Genomic DNA, 26,756 nt, shown 5'->3' on the forward strand with positions numbered 1-26,756 from the left:
GAAAGGGCATCCCTTGCATCGAAGCTTGGTCTGGCCATTCACTGCAACAGAACTTCCCCCAGCCGTCGTGGACCCCACCATGTCACTGGATCCAGGAGGGGACGTCGAGAGGGTGGTTCTGTTGGGCAACTCCCTACTCACCTAAAATCCATTCACGCACACGCTGTTCCTTTCTGAGTGGGGTACCCCACTAAATGTCTGAAAGGAACCATCATCATCCAATGGGATGGATAGCCAGAAGATGATGATTTTGATTTTGATGCATCTTCTTTACAATATATAGCCATTTGAGAGAATCTGTATAAGATATTAGGCAGTCCATCTGAAAGATCTGGGAGATTTATTGTTCTCTAATCCATAAGCTACCAAGAAGAGTTTCCTCAGTTTGCCTAGAAGGCCAACAGGTGAAATTAGTCATAGAGTTTGAGAGGCTGTGTTGCTTCTGCCTACAAAGGGTTATGTGCTTCCACTTAGTTGATTCTCCAGTTTGAGCAGTCACGAATCCACAGATTCCCAAAAAAAATCTTGGAAGTGTGTGGCAGAATAGATTGGCTTTTTTGGAAACTTCCGTGTCAAGCATGCAAGCTCCATTTTGTTTCAATTAAAAATATCTGCCCATCATATCTGGGCAGAATACCACAAAACCTTCCTTAGTGAGGGGTCATCAATGGAAAGAATGAGCAGCTTCAAGTTCCTCAGCATCAGAGGATTTATCCTGGGCCCATTACGTTGATACAATCATCAAGGCATGGCAACTACACTATTCAGTAGACTGAATTTGATAAGATTCGTATGTCACGAAAGATTAGCAAACTTCTACAGATGCACCATGCAGAACATTCTAATTGATTGCATCATCACATCTTATGGAGGCTCCAATGCACAGGATATAAAGAGGCTGCAGAGGGTTACAGAACCAGCCAGCTCCATCATGTGCAAAGAAAGGCCTTCTCACCATTGAGGACATATCCAAAGAGCACCATCCACCATTTAGGGCTCTGGGACATGCCTTCTTCGCATTACTATCATTAAGGAAGAGTTACAGGAGCCTGAAGATCCACACAATGTTTTAGTAACAGCTTCTTTGTCTCTGCTATTAAATTTCTGAACAGTCCATGAAAACTACCTCACCATTCCTCTTTTGCACTATATATTTAATTTTATAATTCGCAGTAATTTATGCCTGCACTGTACTGTCGCTATTTGATAGCACATGTAGGTGATAATAAATTTGATTCTGAGTTACATGCTTCCAGGTTTCCACTTAGTTCTTTGTATGATTCAATAACTTTAATTGCACTAATCCTTTAAACCATCTCTTAACATTTCTGACACTAAATCTAAATTTTTGAAGAATGGTCAAATGAATGTACTCATGATTTATTCCTAAGCATTTTGAGCATTGTTATAGATCACTCATTAAATCTTCTTTGCTTCAATGAATAGTGCCAAAGATTTTCAAGTTTTCATCACACATCCTCACATTGTATGTGTTATCATAAAGCTCAAAATTCCTTTCGGAATAAGGCTCTGCATAGTGTTCATCAGTTTTACGGTCATTTTTTATTTTAGACCTCCACCCACTACTTTTAAATTTACATGCCCTTCACTATCATTTAGCAACATTCTCTGTGGGTGTATGCCCAAATCATTTATACAAACAGTTGTTTTACTATACAGATCACAGTGCCATTGCATCAGCAGCAGCTGCCAGGCCACAAAGCATCCACTTATTCTTACTGTGCATTATATTTATGATCACATGAGCAACCTCCATTTTGAAGGGGCTCTAATTTTCATTCTACTTTTCTAGGAACACCAGGAAAGGTTATAACGCCAAATTTACTTTCACTGCAAATTGTAGTCTGTTGGTAAATTTGAAAGCACTTTTCATCATTTTCAAAACCATGCTGACAAACCCAAATAACAAAAACCTAAGAGTGTATCATAACTGTTTCTTCAAAGATTTCTTCTGGTGAAAAATAAAATTAGACACAGCATAAAAAGCAGCTGATTATAAATCTTTGCCCAGCATAAAATTTGCACTGTCATTGATAATGCAATAACAGAAAATGTTGTGTACACTTGGCAGATAAAAGCAGCATTGATAATGAACTAAATTATTTCTATGATCTATTGTCACAAGATAAAAACAAAAAGGGTAATACAAATGCCTAACATTGGAAAGAAAATGGAGGAAAAGACATACAAAATTAAGGAAAGGAATAAAGTCAGAAACAATCTCCTAGGGGGATTTTGATGTTAGTTATCCTGATGAGGCAGGTAAAGCAGCTAGACAATTCCATCAAAAGTGTATATGTTTCCTTTGAAGACAATGCTGCACAGTAATACAATAATTTGAGTTGCTGACTCACAGCAATGGATACCCTGGCTCAATTCCAACCTGCGCTGCCCAGATGGAGAATCCGAAGAAAAGTGATGGGCATGCAAGGCAGAGAAGATTACAGGGAATTGGAAGAATGGTACTGATAAAATTGCTCTGAGAGCAGACCAACAGACTGGATTCCTTATCATGAGAAAATGAATCATAAATGTTTCAAGGGAGAAAGATCCGGAGAACATCTTGACAATTGCACATAGTGTTTTGAGCGACAGAGAAATTTTAGAACACATACTCCAGCAAAAACGAACATGAAATATCAGAAATAAACAAAGGCACAATAAGGAAAAGAGGAGTACATGAGAGGAAACTAGGAAAGGAGCCAAAAAGAATAGGATGGCAGAAGAATTCAAAATAAATTATCAAAGTACTAACTCAAAGTCAAATATTCTAAAAGTTACATAAAAATGCAAAGCTGAAGACATTAAATATCTTGGATACATTACCAGCCAACAGTAGCAGTGCGAAAAAATACTATTTACTGATCAGATGGACATAGTAGTTCAATGCACGATTAGAAATTCTATTATTTCATTTTAAGAAACATGAAACTCAAAAATTCTTATCTACTCATATTCACATATTTTAAAATATTCTGATAAAGAGTCAGTAGAGGTATTACTACACCTATTTCATAAATCATTAAAAAGTAAGTGCTAGGTAGCAAAGAGATATATGTAACCATACATACTGATAAAGACATTTGGGGTAGACTATCTAAGAAAGGAGATGGAATATTGCCAGGGGATAGAACATTCAGGTTATCATTTCTTTTTCAGAACATTAAATCACAGTTAAAGTAGGAAAAACATTCAAATTTCATAAAAATTGTCAAAATGGAAGCTGTGCTTGAACAACTTCATCTTGTGGCAATAAAAGAGATAGATTAGATCCAAAAGGTTTTCAAGCTCTTCATAACAGACTAATGAGAATGCAGTGCTGGGCAAGAGCAAGGGAGGAAGGATAGTACAATAGTGGTGTGAATAATGAGAGGCAGAAGATTGGAAGTATATTGTGTCAGAAATAGTTTGACAGCATTTGAGAACAGAACTTTTAAATGACAACTTAAATCAGAATCAGGTTTACCATGATCACGTCTCTAAATTTGTTGTTTTGTACAGTGCAAGACCCAAAATTTACAAGTTACAAAGATAAATTTAGTCTCAATTCCAATGCTTACACCTGCAGAGAATACCAGTTAGGAGAAATAAGTCAACAGTGAGAATTGCAACAAATTATAAAATAACATCCAACAAAATTAAATTCATGTATAACTTGCCAATGAATTCCAAAAATTGAAAGTGGAATTACTACATACTGATAAAGACATTTGGTGTAGACTAGAGGATGGTAAAGGTATTATGGTACATAAAATAATGAAAGTTGCATTTTAAATTATAGGTGGCACTTTTTTGGTAACTCCAAAATTCTGCTGAATCCAATGGTAGAGATGCACCTAAACTTTGAAGCTCAGTGATATTCAGAAGGCACACATCAGGAGGAACTGCAAAACAAAGCAGGCAGGTATTTCTTAAGACTGAAAGGATTTTGCTGTCCCATAAGTAAATCAGTTCAGATTTCCAACTGTGAGGGAAGAGGTTGGTGGAGGAAGGAGAATTTCCAGCTAAAGCCAAGAACATAAATAAATTGTAGCTCAACTGTATAGAAAGACATAGGAAGAAAGATCACAGAGCAATATTAACAGTATGGTTAGGGAAGCTAGTACGTGTCTCAGTGATTTCCAAAATTATTTATAGAGGGTGTACTGATTCTTCAGTAGGAAGGATAAGAATAGCATTGAACAGTTGCATAAAATTGTCATGGGCTAGGGTTAACAAATGGTCCATACTGCCACAATGGCAGGTGGAAAATGGGGTGAAATCCTATAGTTGGATTTTCGGTCAGGAAAGAGATCAAGCTGCAGCCTTCTTTAAAAAAAAGTAACAATTTCATGTTATTTTCTCTGACATGTCAACAAGCAAAGAAAGTGGAAGACAGCATCAATAAATGCATAGCACAAAGCATAAAAGTGCACTGAAAGAAATCCTTTGATAGATGAGAACTCTACAAGAGAGGCGGGTTGCAGGAGGAGATGGGTCAAATCTCAAGGGAAGGTTCACTTGTACTGTGAGTGAGAAAGATTAAACTAATCATTGGTGGCAATACGTGCACAGGAAGATAACATTGAAACAAAGAAAAGGAGTTTGGGACAGAAAAAGGACACAGAACAAGAAATATAAAGGTTTAAGCTGAACCAAACAAAGACAGGGAAAGTGGATCTAAAGTACATGTACTATATAATTATTTAGCACAGTTGCAATTAATGTTTGGGGGAAATGAGTCAAGGCAAGTTGAGGAACATTTAAGAAACAGCAAATCACAAGATTATAACATTTACAACAGCAAATGAAAACAAATAGAATATTCCATGATTTTAAAAAGTAATTTGGTGGAAAGTCTTAAATGGTATGAGCTCGGGGAAATTTGAAATGAACCTTGACACAGGTAATTCAATGGGAGGCCCTCAAGGTAGGGACATATCAGCTAATTTAATTGAATTCCCATGACAAAGATAGGTTGGGAAATTAAAGCCGGGCTTTCCTGACGTCCGTAAAGACAGAGTAAAACACTGGAGACAAAGCATAAACCATGCATCATGCTGTTGAGAAGTGGGAGAAGTGGACTATGGTTCAGAAGGGAAACAATAAAGCAAAAGAACATGAGAAAGTCTAGCAGCAAACAAGATGGTGGAGTGACTTGGAAACCAAGAAATCTTCATATGGACAGTGCGAACGACTGGGTAGTAAATGAGGACTTTACACTCAGTTGTGCCATAGGATACCGATAATGCTAAAGTCTCAGTAAAAGGAAAATGTATAGGTTAAAAGTTGATAAAGCAACAGTGCTGGATAAGTTGGCTGTAAAATGAATGAGTTAACTGGTTAGCTGGGATGCTTACAAAATTGAAGTATGCGAGAAAATTACTGGGTATAATAGAATAGTACAAGAATCAACTGTTTTAAGGAAAGCAATGACGGGGTAGTATCATGTAGACAGATTTGATTACAATATTCACAAGGAAATAGATAAGGAAAAGAATTTTCAGGGTAATGGAGAGAGAGTACAGCAGAGTATGACTAGCTGGTTGGGTTGAATGACCTCCTTTGCTATAACAATCCTTTAAGTACAGAAAACTTAGCCTACATGTATCTGGTGCCAATTTTGATCAAGTACAGGCACACTGGCTAGGTGATTTTAATTGCTGGAGAAAAAATGCACTTTTGGACAAGAATACCAAGCACACAAATCAAAAAGATAGCATGCAAGGTAAAATACAAGGGCATTAGTGAGGCAGGGAAGATTAAGTGGAAAGGGAGGAAAAGAAGAGGAAGTCATGCAGAAGAAATTACAAACAACATTATGTAGTATTTTCAATGACAGTGCTTCCTGAAGCAAAACTCAAAACTAAAAATAAAGCTATAGTAGACTGCCCTAATTTGAACAAAGCAAAGAGTGCTCTGTTAAAACAAATCTTCACGGTTCCATGAGCTATGCTACTGGATTAAATACGCTTCATGCTCTGCTGATATTCATTACTGTCAATGGCTCTTGCCCACAAAATTATTTCAGATTATTTTTATTAATACCAGAAGACAAGAATCAATATGAGCATCTCTAACTGACATGAGGGAGCAGCACAAGTTACTCGGAATTCATTTAGGCAGAGACTTATAACATAGAAACATAGAAAATAGGTGCAGGAGTAGGCCATTCGGCCCTTCGAGCCTGCACCGCCATTTATTATGATCATGGCTGATCATCCAACTCAGAACCCCGCCCCAGCCTTCCCTCCATACCCCCTGATCCCCGTAGCCACAAGGGCCATATCTAACTCCCTCTTAAATATAGCCAATGAACTGGCCTCAACTGTTTCCTGTAGCAGAGAATTCCACAGATTCACCACTCTCTGTGTGAAGAAGTTTTTCCTAATCTCGGTCCTAAAAGGCTTCCCCTTTATCCTCAAACTATGACCCCTCGTTCTGGACTTCCCCAACATTGGGAACAATCTTCCTGCATCTAGCCTGTCCAATCCCTTTAGGATTTTATACGTTTCAATCAGATCCCCCCTCAATCTTCTAAATTCCAACGAGTACAAGCCCAGTTCATCCAGTCTTTCTTCATATGAACGTCCTGCCATCCCAGGAATCAATCTGGTGAACCTTCTTTGTACTCCCTCTATGGCAAGGATGTCTTTCCTCAGATTAGGGGACCAAAACTGCACACAATACTCCAGGTGTGGTCTCACCAAGGCCTTGTACAACTGCGGTAGTACCTCCCTGCTCCTGTACTCGAATCCTCTCGCTATAAATGCCAGCATACCATTCGCCTTTTTCACCGCCTGCTATACCTGCATGCCCACTTTCAATGACTGGTGTATAATGACACCCAGGTCTCGTTGCACCTCCCCTTTTCCTAATTGGCCACCATTCAGATAATAATCTGTTTTCCTATTTTTGCCCCCAAAGTGGATAACTTCACATTTATCCACATTAAATTGCATCTGCCATGAATTTGCCCACTCACCCAACCTATCCAAGTCACCCTGCATCCTCTTAGCATCCTCCTCACAGCTAACACTGCCACCCAGCTTCGTGTCATCCGCAAACTTGGAGATGCTGCATTTAATTCCCTCATCCAAGTCATTAATATATATTGTAAACATATCTCCTTTTATAAGGGAGATATTACATGAGAGATCTATAATAATAAACCCACACCCTGATCTCTAAATTAATTGAAATGTAAGGGAACTCATTTGATTGGATACAGTACTTCGTTAAATTAGGTTTTAAATATTCAGCACATTTTTTATACAAATATTGCAGATCAAAAATGGCTGGACGAGAGATTTTAACATCTGGACAAGTCTGAAAATAGTCATTTAATTTTACAGTCATACTTTAAGGCTGGGGTTCCCAACATTTTTTATGCCATGGACCAATACCATTAAGCAAGGAGTCCATGCACCCCAGGTTGAGAACCCTTGTTTTAAGGTAATATTAAACAAATTAAAATTTGAGTGGAAAAAGGGTGCTGATCCTTCAAAATTTCCACTCCAATTACAAAGCTAAGGTGGCAAGTCTCAGGTGATTTGACTCACTTATTTCCAATACATACCACTACAAAAATTATGCGAATACTGCAGATGATGGAAATATGAAATAATAAAAATGGTCAGAAATGCACAGTAGATGAAGCAGTACAAGTGGAAGAACAACTAGTATACATTTCAGGAAGAGGTGTTTTTGAAAGGAAGCATTCACTCTGCTTCTCTAAACACAACAGCCAAGTCACCTGCTGAGACTTTGGATGACATGACTATTAAAAGTACATTTTTACACATTCACAAATAAATGAGATCATTTTCATGGTGCATTTATGCTCAGCAATTCAAAAGAATACATTTTGCGTGTGTGTACACGCGCACACACACACACACCACCCCCAACCCCAAAGGTATTACTGCAACTTGCAGATTATCTCAATGTATTGAATAAAGGGCAACTTTCCCTGGTTTATTCAGCACTGTAACTGAAATTAACAATTAATAGACATAACCCATAGGAGCAGAATTAGGCCATTCAGCCCATCAAGCCTGCTCCACCCTGCAACACTGGCCTCTTCCTGCCTTCTCCCAGTAACCTTTGATGCACTTACTAATCAAGAATCTATCAGCCTTTGCGTTAAATATACCCAATCATTCGGCCTCTACATTTGTGTGTAGGAATGAATCCCACAAATGCCCAGCATTTACTCATTTCTGTTCTATAAAGGTCAATGTTGCATTCTGAGGCTGCACCCCCCCCCCCATCCTAGTTTCCCCCACTATTGGAAACATCCTATGTCCATTCTATTTAGACATCTCAACATTCTATAGTTTCAGTGAGATCCCCTCTCATTCTTCTAAACTCCAATGAGTACAGGCCCAGAGCCAAACACTCCTTGTATGCTGACCCTTTCACCCACAGGATCAGTCTCATGAACCTCCAATGCTAACACATTCTTTCTTAGATAAGGAGCCCAAAACTTCTCAATACTTCAAATGCCTTATAAAGCCTCAGCATTACATCCTTATCCTCTCGAAATGAATGCTAATGTTGTATTCACCTTCCTTGATACCATCTCAACCTGCAAGCTAAACTTTACGGAATCCTGCATTAGAACTCCCAAGTCCCTTGGCACCTTTGATCTCTGAATTTACGCCATTTAGAAAATGGTTTACACCTTCATTTCTTCTACCAAGGGGCATGTGCACTTCTCTACACTGTATTCCATCTGCCATTTATTTGCCCATTCTCTAAATCTGTCTAAACCTTCTGTAGACCCCCAGCAAAAACCCCTGCGAAACACCACTAATCAACAGCAAACAACCAGAAAAGGCCCCCTTTACTCCCACACTTTGCCTGCAGCCAGTAAGCCAAACTTCTGTCCGTGCTATTATCTCTCCTGTAATACCACGGGCTCTTAACTTACCTCGTTTAGCAGCCTCATGTGCGGCACCTTGTCAAAAGCCTTGAGATTCCAATTAAGAACCGTCCACTGCCTCCTTATAGCCTATGCTGCCCATTATTTCCTCAAAGAATTCCAACAGATTTATCAGGCCATATTTTCGCCTTAGGATATTGCAATAGACATATTCCATCTGTACAGGTGTTGTTTTGTTCATTATATTAAATGAAATTTACACGATGTTCCAGCAATATAGCCAATAACAAAAAAATTCCATCAAGACTGATATACCAATTTGCAAAAAAAAAAATGATGAATCATTCCTTTACTCTTGTATCCCTGCTAAGTGATCTGCATTCGTTGGGTACAAACCCAAAATGTTGATCACTTTTATTTCCATAGATGCTGCCTAACTTGGTGAGTTTCTAGCATTTTCTGTTTGCAGCCCTGTATTATTTTTGATTTTCATGACTCACATTCATTGGAACTTGCCTTAAATTCTAAGTCTGTATGCTTTGCTCTTCCCTTGTTCTAAAAATGTTAAATATTTGCCATATCCCGAGTAAAGAATGGACATATTTGCCAAGAAACGGTGTTTGCAACTTAGTACATCATTTTTTGCATCAATGCACAAAAACAATACTGCTAATGAAGAGGGTAAATGAAGGTGCTGATCAAAGTAATCAGGTTACATGTATATAAACAACCTTAAACAAAAATACAAATCTAAACAGATATTATAGTAACTTAGATAAGCAAAGCAAATTAAATTTTGTCTAGCGGTTGTACTAAAGTACTGGTTTCTCTCTATCTTATTGAAGAGCATTTCACTTTCATTTCCATACATGACTAACCACATACTAATTTTTTTATGGATTCAATTATTCTGGCCTGCAGCTTACAACAGATCAGTAAAGCACATCAAATTGTTTGCAGCTACAGTATCGGACCACTCAGTTTGTGCAAAAGCTTTGGGTATAATCGCAGTTAAAACTATAATCTAATGGAATCCTACTGGCCTGCTCAAACTGTCTCATTTTGACCATTAACCTGAACATTCTTTAATATCTGTGGTATTTCATTGATCTAGCACTACTGTTTAAGTGAAAATCGAATGACAATTCTCGCAAAGATGTAAGCAATATTTGCTTCAGTTGCGATATTAACAAAAGATCAATACAGAATATTGACTAGTTATATACTGCTTAAATCCCTCTGAAAGTGAGTAACAGAACATCTTGAAAAGCATACTTTAGTTATCAATGTCATTACAGTGTAATTTCTGAAGTATTCAGCACTTGCATTGTAAATTATAAAGTAACACTCAGATAAAATATGGAGTTAGCAATACTTGAGTCAGAAAATTTTAGATATTGCAGCAACAAATATGAATGCTGTGTGTTCAAAAAATAGAATTGAAGGAACAGAATGAATGCAGAAAGACAATTAAGGATCAAATTTCAGCACAGCAAATCTTACCTCTACACAATTCTGCACATTCAGGAATTCATGGTAATATTTCAACACGGCTTAAATGGCAAGCATATGATTGGTGGGAGAAGGGAAGAAGGGAACATGAATGTTTTGATATTAAAAAATTATTCTGGCCTAACAGAAACATTCACAATCTTGGCAAAACCAAAATCCGCACAAATATGTTTTGAAATAACTGATTTCTTATTTATGGATATTTCTAAAACAGTAATAAAACTTAAATTTATTGGAAAATTCATAAAAAGCTTTTGGTGGGGATACTTTTATCAAAAATATTGAACTGTAATCGTTTATCAAAGCGCTATGATACATAATTGCTTTAATATTATATTAAAATTTAGTGTCAAGACATTTTCATTCTTTATCATGCTGCAGGTCAAAAGCACATTAGGTTTTGGACCTAAAGATTTTATAGTCTGGAAAAGGTAACAGAGTAATACACATTTTAGAACTAGATCCATTAACTTACAAACATTTAAGTTGCTGGTACAGAGCCCTTGGTGGAATAATTTAGAACTTGTTGACTTCAGAACTTACAGAACAACTACAGCAACAATACAACCCTGAAAAATCAATGCATCACAAATTCAAAAGGTCAGACTAATAATCAAGCAGCAATGGCAAATGTAACTGAGTTGCCTGGGCTTCAAAAGGTTGAAGAGATCTTAAGCATATTAGGTAGTTTGGAGGTCATAACAGAACATGCCCAATAGCTTTATTTTACAACTGACCATTATTAATTCTCCAATTCCTGGGAGGACATACAATGGTGATGGAATTATTTAATGACCATATCTTGAAACATTAGCCTTCCATTTCACTAACATAAATACAGATGAACATGTACCCAACTTCAACTCTTTTGAAGACAATTTTAACTGTTTTCAGGCAATTGAAAAGAGAGGACTAAGAGGTAGCAGCTGCTACTGACAGGTCCCCATCAAACAGTCAATTCATGGAACCCTCAAAGCCTCTATCAGCTACATTTCCATCATTTTCCTTCAGCCTATGTTCAATATGATTGGTAAATTTTTGCTTAAAATTGCTAAGCAGATTAAAATAAAACAGAGGGGCTGGATTGGCTTAGGAAAGGTTAATTCAGGGTTTGTGCTCAATAGCTCACCTTGATCTAAAAATCTGCTTCTAATTTCTGATCTCAGCATGGAAATCTCGGACTCCTGGTCTTCTCCATCTGTATTCTCAGGGATTGTTGACAAACAATCCTCACTGTAAACCCACTGACAATCACAGGTCACTTGAATACAACTTCCTGTTATTTTCTCTCTTAAATGATGCCAAGCTTCTTGATCATGTCTATTCCAATAGAAACTTTCCAATGCATCTTGGTTACAATTAATTTTCTCTCAACACGAATTCCACTTACCACCCCTTCCTTTACACCCACCATTCTGATTAGATTATTTCACTACTATATATCCTCGTTAAATACTGAGTAACATCCCCCTTTTACAGCATTTTCCCATACGAGTGAAAACTACCTTCATTCCTTCAATTATGGAGGCAAACATACTTTCCAGATAAGACAGCAACTTACTGTGTTACTACTACACAGTGGAAATGCAGGTTTGGTTACAAATCTGTGGGTGCTACCATCATTGAAACTGCAGATTTGATCCTGAATTGTGAAGTTAATTTTTTCTGACCTCAGTCTTTTACCACAATTCCAAAAAAACTTAATGCATTGCCAGAAATGTAAGGCATACTGCAACTTTGCCGATCAAAATTCTCTCATGTCCTTTCTTCTCCCTGCATGTTACAATTTTTAATAAAAGGCATTTTTTCCCAGTTCTGTTGCAAGCCGCTGACTTGAAATGCTATTTCATTTTCTCTAATCAAGATACTGACAGACCTGCAAGATGAATTTTCCTCATCTTTGCATATATGAAACCCAAGGTATTATATTAGCACAACCTCTTGGAACTACATACAGGTTTCCCCCACCATCCGAAGGTACAGCGTTCCAATGAAATGGTTTGTAAGCTGAAATGTCGTAAAGCGAAGAAGCAATTACCATTTATTTATATGGGAAAATTTTGTGAGCGTTCGCAGACCCAAAAATAACCTACCAAATCATGTCAAATAACACATAAAACCTAACAGTAACATATAGTAAAAGCAGGAATGATATGATAAATACACAGCCTGTATAAAGTAGAAATACTTCTCTACAACGACTGCCTGCACAGATCTCCGTAGCGAAAATCTCACGCAAGCGCTGTTGGCATAAACGTGCTCTCCAGTAACCTTTAAACTATGAAGCTGCCAAATCTACCAAATAACACGTAAAAATACACAGCCTATATAAAGTAGAAATAATGTATGTACAGTGTAGTATCACTTACCGGAATTGGGAAAACAGCGCCCAGCACACTGATGATGGTGTGTTATACTGAGTCGTCGCAGGTTGGGTGGTGCAGTGGCCCCCACCCACTGGGCCACCAACCCAATACATTGCCGCGAAGAACACAGCGGTAGCTGGGAGGCACACGGCACATCGTTAACAAAAAAGCCAAAATAAACATGCTAATTAATTAGGTGCTGCCCGGCACGTAAATGTCAGCGCAGATCAGAGGCCATTGCACCTTGGAACTCATTTTGCTAACGGCTGCTCAATGCAACGTGTCTAAGCAATGTCATTCCGAATCCCGGGCAGAGTGGCTGCTCGGGGCGCGCGCTGCCTTTCTTCGTAACAGTGAAAACACCTTCTGAAAGCGAAAACAGGGTACTAATGTAGGTCTTTCGTAACAGTGAGGTTTCGTAGAGCAAACGTTCGAAAAGCCGGGGACACCTGTATAGCCAGCCACCAAGCTTGCAAATAAAGTACGAACAATGCTCTACACACCCTGATTGTGAATAATGACTTTAGAAGCAGAATGACTTTGAAGTTCTGCAAAAGACTGATACATTTCAATTACTTACTGCTACTATCCCAGTGGTGGAATCAAAAGAATAAAAATTGATCAATTCTTCACATACAAGTCTTTAACTGGGAGTGGTAAAAATCTTAAAGACATAATTAATACACAGACATGCCTTTTTTTCTCCTCGTGCTAAATGGGGCAAAACTAAGCTGAATGATAAAAATGTTCCTTTAAATGATTGGTGGTTTCTTTCCAGATTAAATTTTCAGGGTAGTTCCTCAAATGTAATGCACACCAGTTCCACTAGACAGATACATCAAGTGATATTATTAAAGAATAGTAATTTTGAGTGCACCATCACATCCTAATTTATTCTAACCTCAATGTGTGCCAAATACTTTCAGGCAGAAAGGACAAAACGCAATCGGATAAACAGAAATTTCAGATCACTATTTGCATTGCTTCCTTTGAAGTTTCACAAATATAGTCAGAATTAAAATGAAAATAAAAACATGGCAAAATTACAAAATGGGTATTTTGCTTCTGTATTCTTTATCTCTCCCCCCCCCCCCACGTTGAAGATCAAAATTCCAGAAATAAGCTCAAAATTAGAAAATAAATAGCTATGGGTACACAGAATTTAAAGAATCAAAATAACAGATAAAAAAGAAAGAAACTGGATTATATCTACTGTATTTGCAGTTAGATCTAGGATTAATGCCACATGATCAGAGGAGGAAAGCATTATATTAATACTGAAAGCAAATTCGTTTGGTAAACTTCAGAAATATTATGGACAGGAAAAAAAATCAAAATCTCAGTGTCATTTTGCTGAATTTAGAATTAAGACCAAGATTAAATAGCAGAGATGCAAAATATTCAGATTAAGGCAAACGGAAAAGAAAATTTCCATGATGGGCCTCAGACTTCTTTGAAGCAAAATAAAATGCTTTAAAAAGTCTAAGCAGAGTGTTTACTTGCTTCATGCTTTGATTTTTTCATCAACATGGCATATTTTGAACAAAGCAAATGAATTAGTGCAAACCCTTAGCCTGAATATATGCATTTCTAGAAGGAGCTTTGGTCGACTATGACAGCTGGCTCCAGAGCTGTCACTTCTAATTGGTCACCTTGAGCATCTTGGAGAGAAAGCTCGACCAAGTTGACATCACCTATGATTTAAATATCCTCTTCCCACAAATGCAACATCACAACTGAAAAAATATAAAATCATGAGGCACTTACTCTCAATCTTCTATCCAAATCATCCGTAAAGCATTTGCCATTTGTTGAGAACATTTTCAAGCTAGCAATCATTGCAATTATATGCAACTCCAAGTACCATGTGACTACCATTGCCAATCATTATACTACAGAAGTAATTCTAAAAAATTATAATATACAAAGTGGGTTAGAATTAATTTCAAGTTTTAAATTTAAAATGTTGTATAATGAATGGTTGTAAAAACTCTTCTGATTCATTTTAAATAAATGCATATCATTTTTAGTAAAATATCCCCCCCACTGCTCTCCCATCCTATTCCCAAAGAAGAATTGCTTTAACGATGTTACCTTGAAAACAGATTTTTTAAAAAAACAGTAAAACATAATCTGGCTTTTAATTGAAGGTACAATACTAACTCAATAAAAAATTAGTGAAATATCTACTGTAATGGAGACATTTTCAGGTGGACTGTTCATTCCAAATGAAATCCTCTTGAAAGAGGATATGAAAGCAAGCACAATCCACTTTTTGTTTATAAGATTAAAAATTAAAAAGAGCAACCGGGCAAATGTAATCAGATGTAAACTTGCTTACACAAAAAAAAAATAGCCGAGCAAGGTATTATCTTAAAGGTGTAAAGTACTTTGAAGAGACCTCAATGAAGTATTAATAAAACTTGACATGATATACCAGGATATGACCTAAAATTTGGTCAAGGAGTTAAATTTTAAGAAACACCATAAAACGAAGAGAGGGGGTTGGAGGGAATTCCAGCCTTCAGATTTAAAAAGCATCGGTGAAGGTCAACAAGACTGAATTGAAGATCATATTGAAGGTCACAGGATTAGACAAGATCACAGATACGGAGTAGTCTCACTGAGGATTCTGAGAATGATGGGAATTTTAAATTTGAGCAATTTTAGCCGAGAGCCAATGATGATTAACAGGTAAGTAGGTCACAGATGAATGCGCTTACTGCAAATTAGATGACATACAAATTGTCATGACCCAAGGTTTACAGAGATAAAGATTTTAAAACTAAAGCTGAAATTCCAACCCCATGCTTGAATTAGAGTAAAAGTGTTTTATGAAATTGTCAGCAAACCAAACATTTACCCAAGTTGCACAGAATCACCACGGATTAAATACCATTGTCATAAAGGCAATTAGGTACAATTATGAGAACTACAAATTTACCTTACCAGTAAAAAGAAGAATTTGTTTGAATCCTTGGCAAAACAGATTACCCAATCTGAAGAGATTCACTAATAATACTTGTGAAAAATACTAAACAGTTATTAGATTCCAAGAAATGTACTCCCAACAGAAATTTCAGGAAATGACACAACACTGACAGGTGCATTTATGATGAACGTGAAAATATATCACAGAAGAGAATAAACAAAATGGGAGAATTTTTTTTTAAATGACCATCTCCTTCCTTACTGGCAAGCCTTGTAAAGGCACATGACATTTCCTTAAAACAAATTGGAACTGCAAGCACACGGACATACATTTTACTACTTTCCATAATTGAATCCCCATTTTGTTCAAAGGTAGCAGCAGCACAAAATACAATTCACTAATACAGATTTGATTTAATCAGAGATGAAGATTACATTATATAGAAAAGCACTAATTTCATCATATGTACTTTTACTTTTAGTATGATAATTTATTATAGTAACTAAGCATTGTTGATTTGATGTTAGAAAACTTAAGAGAAATGAATCCAAGTACAGTGGATTCCAGTTAATTGGGACATATCAGGACTAGTATATTTTGGCCAAACTAAATAGTTGTTCCAATTAACCAAAGTTTCATGAAAATAGTTTAAAACGTATAAAAATGGTTTTAAAAGATATGAAAAAGACAAACTACCGTTTAACTGAGTAGCAAATAACGTATTTAAATGAAATACAGAACAAATTAGGACACTACACCACTACAGTACTATAAAATAACTATTAGTCCCTAATAGTTATTGACAGAGGGATTACACCACTACGTTTTGATTAACTGCAAATGAACGAAGTCAGCAGACATACCGTGGACTGCCCTCATACAATGCTTTTGACAACTGAATCGTCCAAATCTTCATTTTCATTGTAACATTCATGATTGCCGAAGCCTTCGAGTTCCTAACTTTAAGTAGAAAAATAATTTCATCATCACTCCCAGCTGTTTTCTTGATTAGCTTTTAATCCCTGTGGCAAATAACCGGATGCCCCGATTAACCGATGGCCCAGTTAACTGGAATCCACTGTACTACATAATAGCTGGTTACACAAATTTATGCAAGTACTACTGAATGTTTAGATATAACAAATCGAATGCAATTTTCTGTACTTAATTTTCTACTATAGACACATGAAGAATAAACAGTATCAAAATTAAAAGCAATAACTGGAAACAAAAATGATCAAAGTTTTTATTTCTATTTATTGAATACACACTGGGATAAAGATTTTATCAATTCACATCCCAGATACAAGTAAATTTACATGACAATACATGCATTCAGATTGCAAGCTAATATTAAAATATGCAAATAAATTCCATCTATATTGTTTTCAACAATACAAGCCAAAATGTTTACAATAACGAAGTATTTCATTGTTCTATCATTCCATTATACTATTATAAATGGGTCAACCAATTTGCATAAAATATGGTCCCAAAATGACAAATACATGATCATCAATTTTTGCCTGAGGCATGAAATGTTGAACAGAAAATCCCAGGAACACACCTGATCATCTTAAACATTAGAATTGAGAGACAGTTTTACATCTTGCCCCAACAGCTACATTTCCAAAGACATAGCGCTCATTCATTGATGCTATGCCCAGGTCTTATGCTCAAGTCACAGAGTCTGGAACTGTTTGGCTCTGCTTTGAGAGAACTCCCAAGTGTTATATGCAAATACACCCAAGATCATTTTGTACTCTAATCCTACTGTAGAAATAGAAGGAATAAACCTAACTTTGGAAAAATTCAGTTGAGTACATGTGGCTAAATATTCATTCCCTTTGTCATTCAATTCTGTATTATGTAACAATTAGAGTACAATGCAGATAACTACAATAGCACAGTGCATTTGTACAAGTGTAAATTAAGATACTAACACAAATACAAACTTAAATCTGTCACAAACAATCAATTTTCTAGCTCAACAATAGTAGCAGTGCCAATATATTATTGCTAAGTCACCAAATGCAGCTATGGTTATAATAAAATAATGAAGTTTACCAAAGCTCAATATCAACAACTGCTCTTTACAGTTTGATGGCTATGTTTAAAGTGTGTTGTTTTTGGAAAAAAAAATAGGATTGATTCCATTTCAAGCTTCAAAATGTGAGAACAAAATTCAAATTCTGTATTTCTTTCTGAACCTCAACCTTTCACTGCAGATGGATTTTATTCTTTTATCTTATTGGTTTCTTTCAGAAAAGATACAAAAGATGTGTTGGATGGAGAGATGTTATTCATCTGCAATAAACACCTAATTTCACACCCAATTCTAGCTCACAAATCGTGACCTCTGAAAATCTGTTAGGCATCTACAAGAATTATATTCTATCAAATGGAATTTGTGTCCATTCATGGAGAAATAAATTGTATGCATTGCAGCATTTCCCAAATTTAGTAACACAGGAAAAAAAATAGGGGTACAAGGACAAAAAACAAAATTTTGGGAATGTATAGCAAGTGTTTTTTAAATTCATTTCTTGAAATATATTTTTTTTACACAAACACACGCATATACATATATAAACACACACCTTCATTCAATTTTTGGTGACTGTCAACTAAAATCAGGAATGGATTAATACAGATAATCCCATGTAAGCACTATCTCACAGTTCTATCAACTCAGCTTGTCATGCAAGACATTAAAACTGAGATATGTAGACATTTATAAATTTCACTTATTCATTTTAATATGATTGAAATCACAAATATTGATAGCAAAATTCACTCTGCATTTGAAAACTAACTGGTCATCTTTAGAGCTCGGGAGCCTTGCACTAACATAGCAAAACACAGTGGATTTGTTACACGTCTTCGCCTGACCATATGCTTTCTACAAAGATGCAATGGACAATTACTGTTACGCATGATTTGATGAAATGACTAATATCTAATTAAACCAATATCACGAAAACTATAAAAGTTGACACTTTTAACTGAACGCTTATAACCAAACCCAGGTCTCCTCAGCGGCAAATCATAAATCATTTCTATTCAATCTGAAAACTCTCAAATCAAAAATTAGCAAACAAATTTTGCCAATATGGCATAAAATAAAAAAACAGCAAGTGACTTCTCAGGTAAATGCAGATATGAGTAAAATGGAACATTTAATTTTATGTCGATATATCAGACAAGTCCTTCAAAATCATCTTACCCCAAAGTCGCAGCTGTATTTGCCCCACTTTGTGGTGGTGTCGTTCTGAACAGATGGCCAGACACAAGTGCACAAGGATAGAAGGAAAATATAATGTGCAGACAAATAGCGATTTTGTTTGTCCCATCCAGTATGATTAAAATGCTCTGATTGGACTAAACAGAATCATATGAGACAAGGTCCCAGCCATGTGACCCAATTTTTCCAAATCCTCCTTTTTTTACCCTTTGACTATTACACATTGAATGCTTCATCATTTTGATGGCGTTAACAAAAAGGCTACTTCTCTGACCAACAGCGCTGCAGGCTACCATATTCTGTCAGTATCGCCATATCACGGACAGCTTTTAGCAAGACCAAGTTAGCTTATTAGTTTTTAGTTAATCATGTAGAACAGCAACTTTAAGCCCCCCCCCCACGCACCGTATAAGCTGCCTGTGCCTATCCCGTAGGTAATGCTTAATGTAATACCCTTTAATATTTTCATAATGGGTAGTTATCAAAATATAAAGACATCTTGTCAAATTCAAACCAGGACTGGATTGCCCAAAGGCAATGCAAGCCTGCAAGGGTGAATGCAGGAATTTTTTCTCGGGAGGAGTGAGCGCAAGAGAATGGAGAGAAGAGGGAAAATGAGCAAAATGCACAGTGAACTCAAGATTTGCCATCTAACATCACTCTTCAAGCAAAACATCCCTACAGCACTCCTAATGCTTCATTGCATTTCATTTTCAGCATAAATGGAAGGCCTGCAAACAAATCTGATGTTAATTAACTAAAGTATAACTACAGCATTATTTGCTCTTAATCTAATATTTTGTTTATCCAAACTTGAATTTTTTGATTTGCACTGCAAAAGAATGATTTATTAGGGAGTGCTCATATACAAAAGATGATTGAAGCTGTACAATAAGTTCTAACTTTCATTGGCAAATCAAAATAAGAGTCCAAACTCCTACTCCCACTTGTCACAGTGCAATTTTATTCAACTAGCATATCCTACAAAAATGGAACAAAATAGGGAAAAATACATTGGACTGGGACTACATTGGTGTTTATTGTCCATTACCTACTGCCTGAACTGTAATCTAAAAAGCTTGGGGATAAATAGCATCAGAAAGGCAGCTTCAAATAATGTACTGTTCTTTCACTCTCAATAACTGAATTTTCTTGACATTCATTTCATTCTGTTCAGCCAATTCACAATTACAAATGTCAATAGCCCATCTTTTGTTACTGAAACAATTTAATGTGCACTTAGTGCAAATAAACTAGCAACTTAAAGAAACACTAGTGTGTTGAATCACAAGACCTTTCTGCCATGATGAACATAGTATCTACTCAAATCGCATTTTCACTGTAAGTTAGAGACAGCATTTTACATGAAAGTACTTACTTGATGTGATTTGTATTACTGCTATATAATCTTCTCTGGCCCCAAAAATGGAACAAAGTGGAGTCTCATTCTTTTATTTTATTTTATAAATTTAAGTATCAATATTGTTCTTGTCACATCACACCCACCCCCAGAAGTTAGTTTGGAATTTATTTTACCTTATGACTCTACATCTCATTTCCTTTAGCACTGTTGACAACTTTTCCAAAATTCATACCAAAACCTCATCAATTAAGATATCCATTGGTTCCATATCCCTTATTAGACTTGCATCTCTATTAATTAAATCATAGATCTAAAAAATTAGATACTTAAATATGTAATGAAATTCCTCTAGATACAAATTCTCAAAAAGTTCTAAGAGCCCAAATTTGGGACTCATCAGAACCTTGCCAAAATCTCCGATTTGATTGCAGATTAAACCACACAAAGCTGTGCAGCACATAACAGAACGTTTCAAGTCCGAGCTATGGTACCAGTCCCTTAAAAATACTGCAGAATGATCAAATGTCCATCAGTGCCTCATCGATTCCAACAACAGTGCATGAGAGGCAGTATAACCATATTATTTTAATTTGTTTTTCTATTATGACATATGATATATTGCTAAGGCTGAAACAGCAATAGTCAGGATTCCAATGGGGTTTATTTTAAGATGGTGACTTTGTAATGGTTTATTGTTCCTTAGTTTAACTCCTATATTTATAATTGGGTAGGGATTAAATAAATGGACTCCCAATCTCCCAAATGCATAAGAAAAGCTTTAAAAAATTGCATTATGGTTTTGCTGCATTCACAAAACCAATATTTTTCCAGCCTCAGCTTTGCAGCTACCCTTAAAATAGCCTTAAAACCAACTTGAGCATTAGAATAATGTACTGAAACTCAACCCAATGCAATCTTTAATTCTGACTAGTCCACTTATTGCTGTGTTCCTGTAACAAATAAAGTATAAAAGGAGAAATCAGTTGCTGAATTAGAATATGGCTCTGAAGTACATCAAGGATTCAGCTTTAAAATTAAAACAAAATCACCACTCCAGTAGCAAATTGTCTATAACAAAGCAAAGTAACCAACCATAAAAAGCATTATTCTGTCCTAATCAGAATTAATAATTTGCAACTAAAATATACAAAGAATTTGGGTGCATTTTAAAAACAGCTTCAAGGAATTGTGAAGAGATCCCACGACTATGCACAAAAAAAAACGTTTACTTAAAAAACACACAATTTGGGGATTCTTTTTGATGCTAATGCACTCCTGAAATACCATTCTACATAGACGCCAACCTGCATAAATCAAGATCCACAGGAAACTGAGATGAATAACTCAGAATGTATAGTTAGCAAAAGATATGAAGTTCAACTGTTCTGCAACTTTCCTAAAATTTTGAGGGGTTTACATGAATATTTTGAATCACTGGATATCTGATTAAGTGAAGCAGCCTCTAAAGTAGTCTCGTGCCAATGCTCTGTTGCTATTGTTACCACCTCCAAATTCACACTTGGAGACCAGAGCAAGAAAGTCAACATCTTGGAACTCATCAGCACTTTCACAGCAATGAACGAAGAATATAACCCTTCATGTAGGTCCATTTTTGTTTTTGTTAATGTGGAACATTTATTTTACTTGGCCTTAAACACAGCAACATTTATTGTTTGGGTAAACAAAAGCAATGATCATCGTGAAAACTATTGACTTTACTAATGAAAGTCAATCAGAAAACTAAAGAACTATAGAATGCCATCTTTCGTTCACAAGATCAAAACACAATAAACATTTGAAGAGCTATTGACCTAAATACTATTATGTAGCCATGTGGCAGACCATGTTTATGTGAAAAGGCTGAGTAATCACCCCCACATTGCCTTTGATTGGAATATACATCCACTTCCTTTATTTTGCTCAAAGACTCTTCACATTTTAATTATATTTCTGAGGATAGATTAAAAATGTGCTTACTACACACAATCAGATTCAGATCATTAATACAATTCAAAAACAACAAAAACAAAGACTTATGTCAGGAGCAACCACTACATCAACATTGAAAAATTGTATAGGATCTTGGAAGAGACAGCATTAATAAAAGCAGAAACTTGTAACACTATATAAGAGCTTGAAGGAGATCTGAAAACTGCTCAGAGTTAGGTAAACTAAAAATACCATTTATTCTACTGATAGCTATGTGATTTTAAGGTTTAGTGACCAAGTCCAAATGCATTCAATGTCACTTCAAAATAATAGGTTAAATATCTTCTAATGCTTCCCACTGTACATTATAGAATATTCATCTTAATAGGGACAATATAAGGTGACAACAGCACACTGACACTGCTCTCTTCCCTCCAAAGCAATGGTTCAGGTACTCAAGAAGGGGAAAAAAAAACAAATTCATAGTAAAGATCCAGGTAACAAAGTTAACAGGGCAATCTAAAGGAATCCAGTCCAATACAAGTGGTTACTAGACCTACACTTTGAGGTACAAAGAAAGGAAAAATATTTGGGATCATATGTATTGATTTTAAAAACCTTAGTTGTGTCCCTTTAGTGATATGCAGTTTAGAATATTCACTGGTTCAAGAACGGCCTCCATCAATTGAACTCAAAATTCCTCTATTTTTTCCTAATCATAGTACATAGCATACAGACCAAATATAACTGTCATTTGGTGCACTGATAAACACAGATTTAAGAGAGAAAATTGGAATTAAACTGAAATTAGTAAATAACTCACCTCAAGATTGGGGAAAAGTCAGCAGATGTGCAACCTTCTGATGAAGGGTCTTTGACCTGAAATGTAAACTGCATGCCTTTCCATAAATGCTAAATGAACTATTCAATGCTTCCATCATTGCTTTTATTTCAGCATTCCATCATCTGCAGTTTTAAAAAATATTTTCTATCACTCTTGCTCTCATCCCTCTATATTTATACATGCATATTGCCCTTAGCAAGGACACAACATTCACATTGAGGCTTGTCAGTACATTACATGATGTAACTACCTTTGATTAATTGTACCAGAAGGGCGTAAAGATGTACTACATTCAGTCCAGGTTGAGAAAATTAACAAATGGATAAAGCCTGCATGCCCTCGGGATACAGAACACATCATGTTAATCAATACTATTAACTTTGTTAATTCACCTTCATCTTTCAAATGAGCAAAAGGGTCAAAAATACATTGAAACTCAGTACACACATGGGTAATGTGAAGAATACCGGACACTAGAGGATTGGGAAGTTTTTAAAAACCTGCAGAGAATTAGAAGGGAAAAGATAAAATATGAAAGCAAGCTAGCAAATAATGTCAAAGTGGATAGCAAAAGTTTTTTTCAAGTATGTTAAAAATAAAAGAGAAATGTGTATATAGGACCACTAGAAAATGAGGCAGGAGAAATACTAACAGGGGACAAGGAGATGGCTAATGAACTAAATAAGTATTTTGCATCAGTCTTCACTGTGGAGGACACTAGCAGTACGCCTGATGTTGCCGTGTGTGAAGGAAGAGAAGTGGGTGCAGTACTATTATAATAGAGAAGGTGTTCAAAAAGCTGAAAGGCCTAAAGGTACACAAGTCACCCGGACCAGATGAACTGCATCCTAGTGTTCTGAAACAGGTAGCGTTAGAGATTGTGGTGGCAGTAGAAATGATCTTTCAGAAATCATTGGACTTTGGCATGGTGCCAGAAGACTGGAAAATTGCAAATATTACTCCACTCTTTAAGAAAGGAGGAAGGCAGCAGAAAGGAAATTATAGACCAGCTAGCCTGACCTCAGTGGGTAGGAAGATGTTACAGTCAATTTTTAAGGATGAGGTGATGGAGTACTTGGTGACACAAGACAGGATAGGACAAAGTCAGCATGGTTTCCTTAAGGGAAAATCCTGCCTGACAAACCTGTTGGAATTCTTTGAGGAGATTAGAAGTAGGATAGATAAAGGGGATGCAGTGTATATTTGGACTTTCAGAAGGTGTCATACATGAGGCTGCTTACCAAGTTAAGAGCCCATGGCATTACAGTTAAGTTACCAACATGGTTAGAGTACTGGCTGATTGGTAGGAAGCAGCGAGTGGGAATAAAAGGATTCTTTACCGGTTGGCTGTCAGTGACTAGTGGTGTTGCACAGGGGTCAATGTTGGGACCACTTTTTTTTTGTGTGTAACGCCCTGGGAAAAGATTCACCGCTAATGTAATGGTTTCTCTGTAGCAGCAGTGTTTGGATTATAACTGGAGATAAAGGGGGCTTTGGAATGTGCAGCGTCCAATGAGGGGAGGTTCTTCTTTCTTGTGTGCCCGAGAGAGAGGTATTCGCAGGCTTTTGTTCGGTGGAAGATGGAGAGAGAAGATGCCAGCACAGTGAGGCCGTAGACTGCAGGACTGAGTGGATATGGAATGGGGTTAGGAGTTGACGATTCCCAGGAAAATCGCGAGCTCCAACGTGTGCATTATACTGTTTCATTGAAATGGGCACTTTTCTTTTTGTTTTCTTTACTAACCTTCTAGTCAAATTAAGAATTATAAAGCTAAATCGTTTAATTGCATATGGTGTACTGTTTCTTATTTCTTGGTACGGATTTGTAATTGGGGGAAAACATAACGCAGCATCCACAAAAACAAAATTTCACAAGTCTGGCAGGCCGGAGAGTGTCTTCCACTGGACTAATGCAGCATGCCGAACCCAAGGCTACATACGCTATATATAAGTGATTTAGATGATGGAATAGGTGGCTTTGTTGCCAAGTTTGCAGATGATACGAAGATTGGTGGAGGGGCAGGTAGTGTTGAGGAAATAGGTAGGATGTAGAAGGACTCAGACAAATTAGGAGAATGGGCAAGAATGAAATACAATGTTGGAAAATGCATGGCCATGCACTTTGGTAGTAGAAATAAATGTGCGGACTATTTTCTAAACAGGGAGAAAACCCATGAATCTGAGATGCAGAGGGAATCCTTGTGCAGAATACCCTGAAGGTTAACTGAAGGTTGAGTCGATGGTGAGGAAGGCAAATGTCATGTTAGCATTAATTAGATCTAGAATACAAGAGCAAGGATGTGATGCTGAGGCTTTATAAAGGCACGGGTGAGGCCTCACCTTGAGAATTGTGAACAGTTTTGGGCCCCTCATCTTAGAAAAGATGGGTTGGTATTGGAGGGGGTCCAGAGGAGGTTCACAAGGATGATTCCAGGAATGAAAGGGTTATCATACGAGGAGCGTTTGATGGCTCTGCGTCTGTACTTGACGGAATTCAGAAGGATGAGGGGAGGATCTAATTGAAACCTTTCGAATATTGAAAGGCCTAGACAGAGTAGATGTAGAAAGGATGCTTCCCATGGTGGGAGAGTCTATGACAAGAGGGCACAGCCTCAGGATATAGGGGTATCCTTTCAAAGCAGATGTGGAGAAATTTCTTTAGCCAAAGGGTGGTGAATTCGTGGAATTTGTTGCCACATGCAGCTGTGGAGGCCAAGTTGTTGGGTGTATTTATCCTACATGGAGATTGATAGGTTCTTGATTGGACATGGCTTCAAAGGTTACAGGGAGAAGGTCAGGAACTGGAGTTGAGGAGGAGATTTGAAAAAAGGATCAGCCATGATTGAACGGCAGAGCAGACTTGATGGGCCAGATGGCCTAATTCTGCTCCATGTCTTATGGACTACAACTGGAGGTCATGGGTTAAGGGTGAAAGATTTAAGGGAAAAATGAGGGGAAGCTTCTTCACTTGGAGAGTCATGAGTGTGAGGAACAAGCTGCCAGAGCAATTCTGCTCCTATGGTCTAATATGCATTGCTTTTAAAGCCAAGACTCAAAACTTACTTAAATTGCATGTCATCACCTGCAAGAAGAAATGACACACCAATGGATAGTAAATAAAGTTCAAAAGCCAAATTAAAAACAAGCTTCACTACTTTAACCTAAAATTTTAGAAAGAAACTATTAGTTAATAGTATTATCAATAACAATAAATATATACAGAGCTGTGCGTATTTGGTCAAGAGACATACTTCAAATGAGGCAGTGTGTTGAAATGTTTGTTTCCACAAACTATGTACCGCAAGTGCCATTTTAAATTTATAACTGCACATTTAAATTACTAGCAATAAATTCCTTACTTCAAAGCAGTTATAACGAATTTGTCACAAACAAGAAAAATATCCGCAGATGCTGGAAATCCAAGCAATACATACAAAATGCTGGAAGAACTCAGCAGGCCAGGCAGCATCTATGGAAAAAGAGTTCAGCTGATGTTTCAGGCTCTTCATCAGTTGCTCCAGCAATTTGTGTGTTGCAATAAGGAATTTGTTTTAAGTTCTTTCAGTCGGATTGGTTGGTTGGCATCCATCTATCTCAAAGGACAATGGGTGATAATGATTATCACCACAAGCCTGGGCAGAAGGTATGGAGATCCTGAGATGCCCAGTCATCAAGATCC

General features: G+C 36.8%; 1 protein-coding gene across 14 annotated transcripts in view; it reads right to left on the reverse strand.

Annotated features, from left to right (window-relative positions):
* The window catches only part of LOC140199375 (poly(rC)-binding protein 3), a 95,936-nt gene that overhangs the window by 49,881 nt on the left and 19,299 nt on the right, over positions 1-26,756 (reverse strand). The window lies entirely within an intron of this gene.

The sequence above is a fragment of the Mobula birostris genome, chromosome 6 (genome assembly GCF_030028105.1).
Source record: "Mobula birostris isolate sMobBir1 chromosome 6, sMobBir1.hap1, whole genome shotgun sequence".
NCBI classification, from domain to species: Eukaryota; Metazoa; Chordata; class Chondrichthyes; order Myliobatiformes; family Myliobatidae; genus Mobula; species Mobula birostris.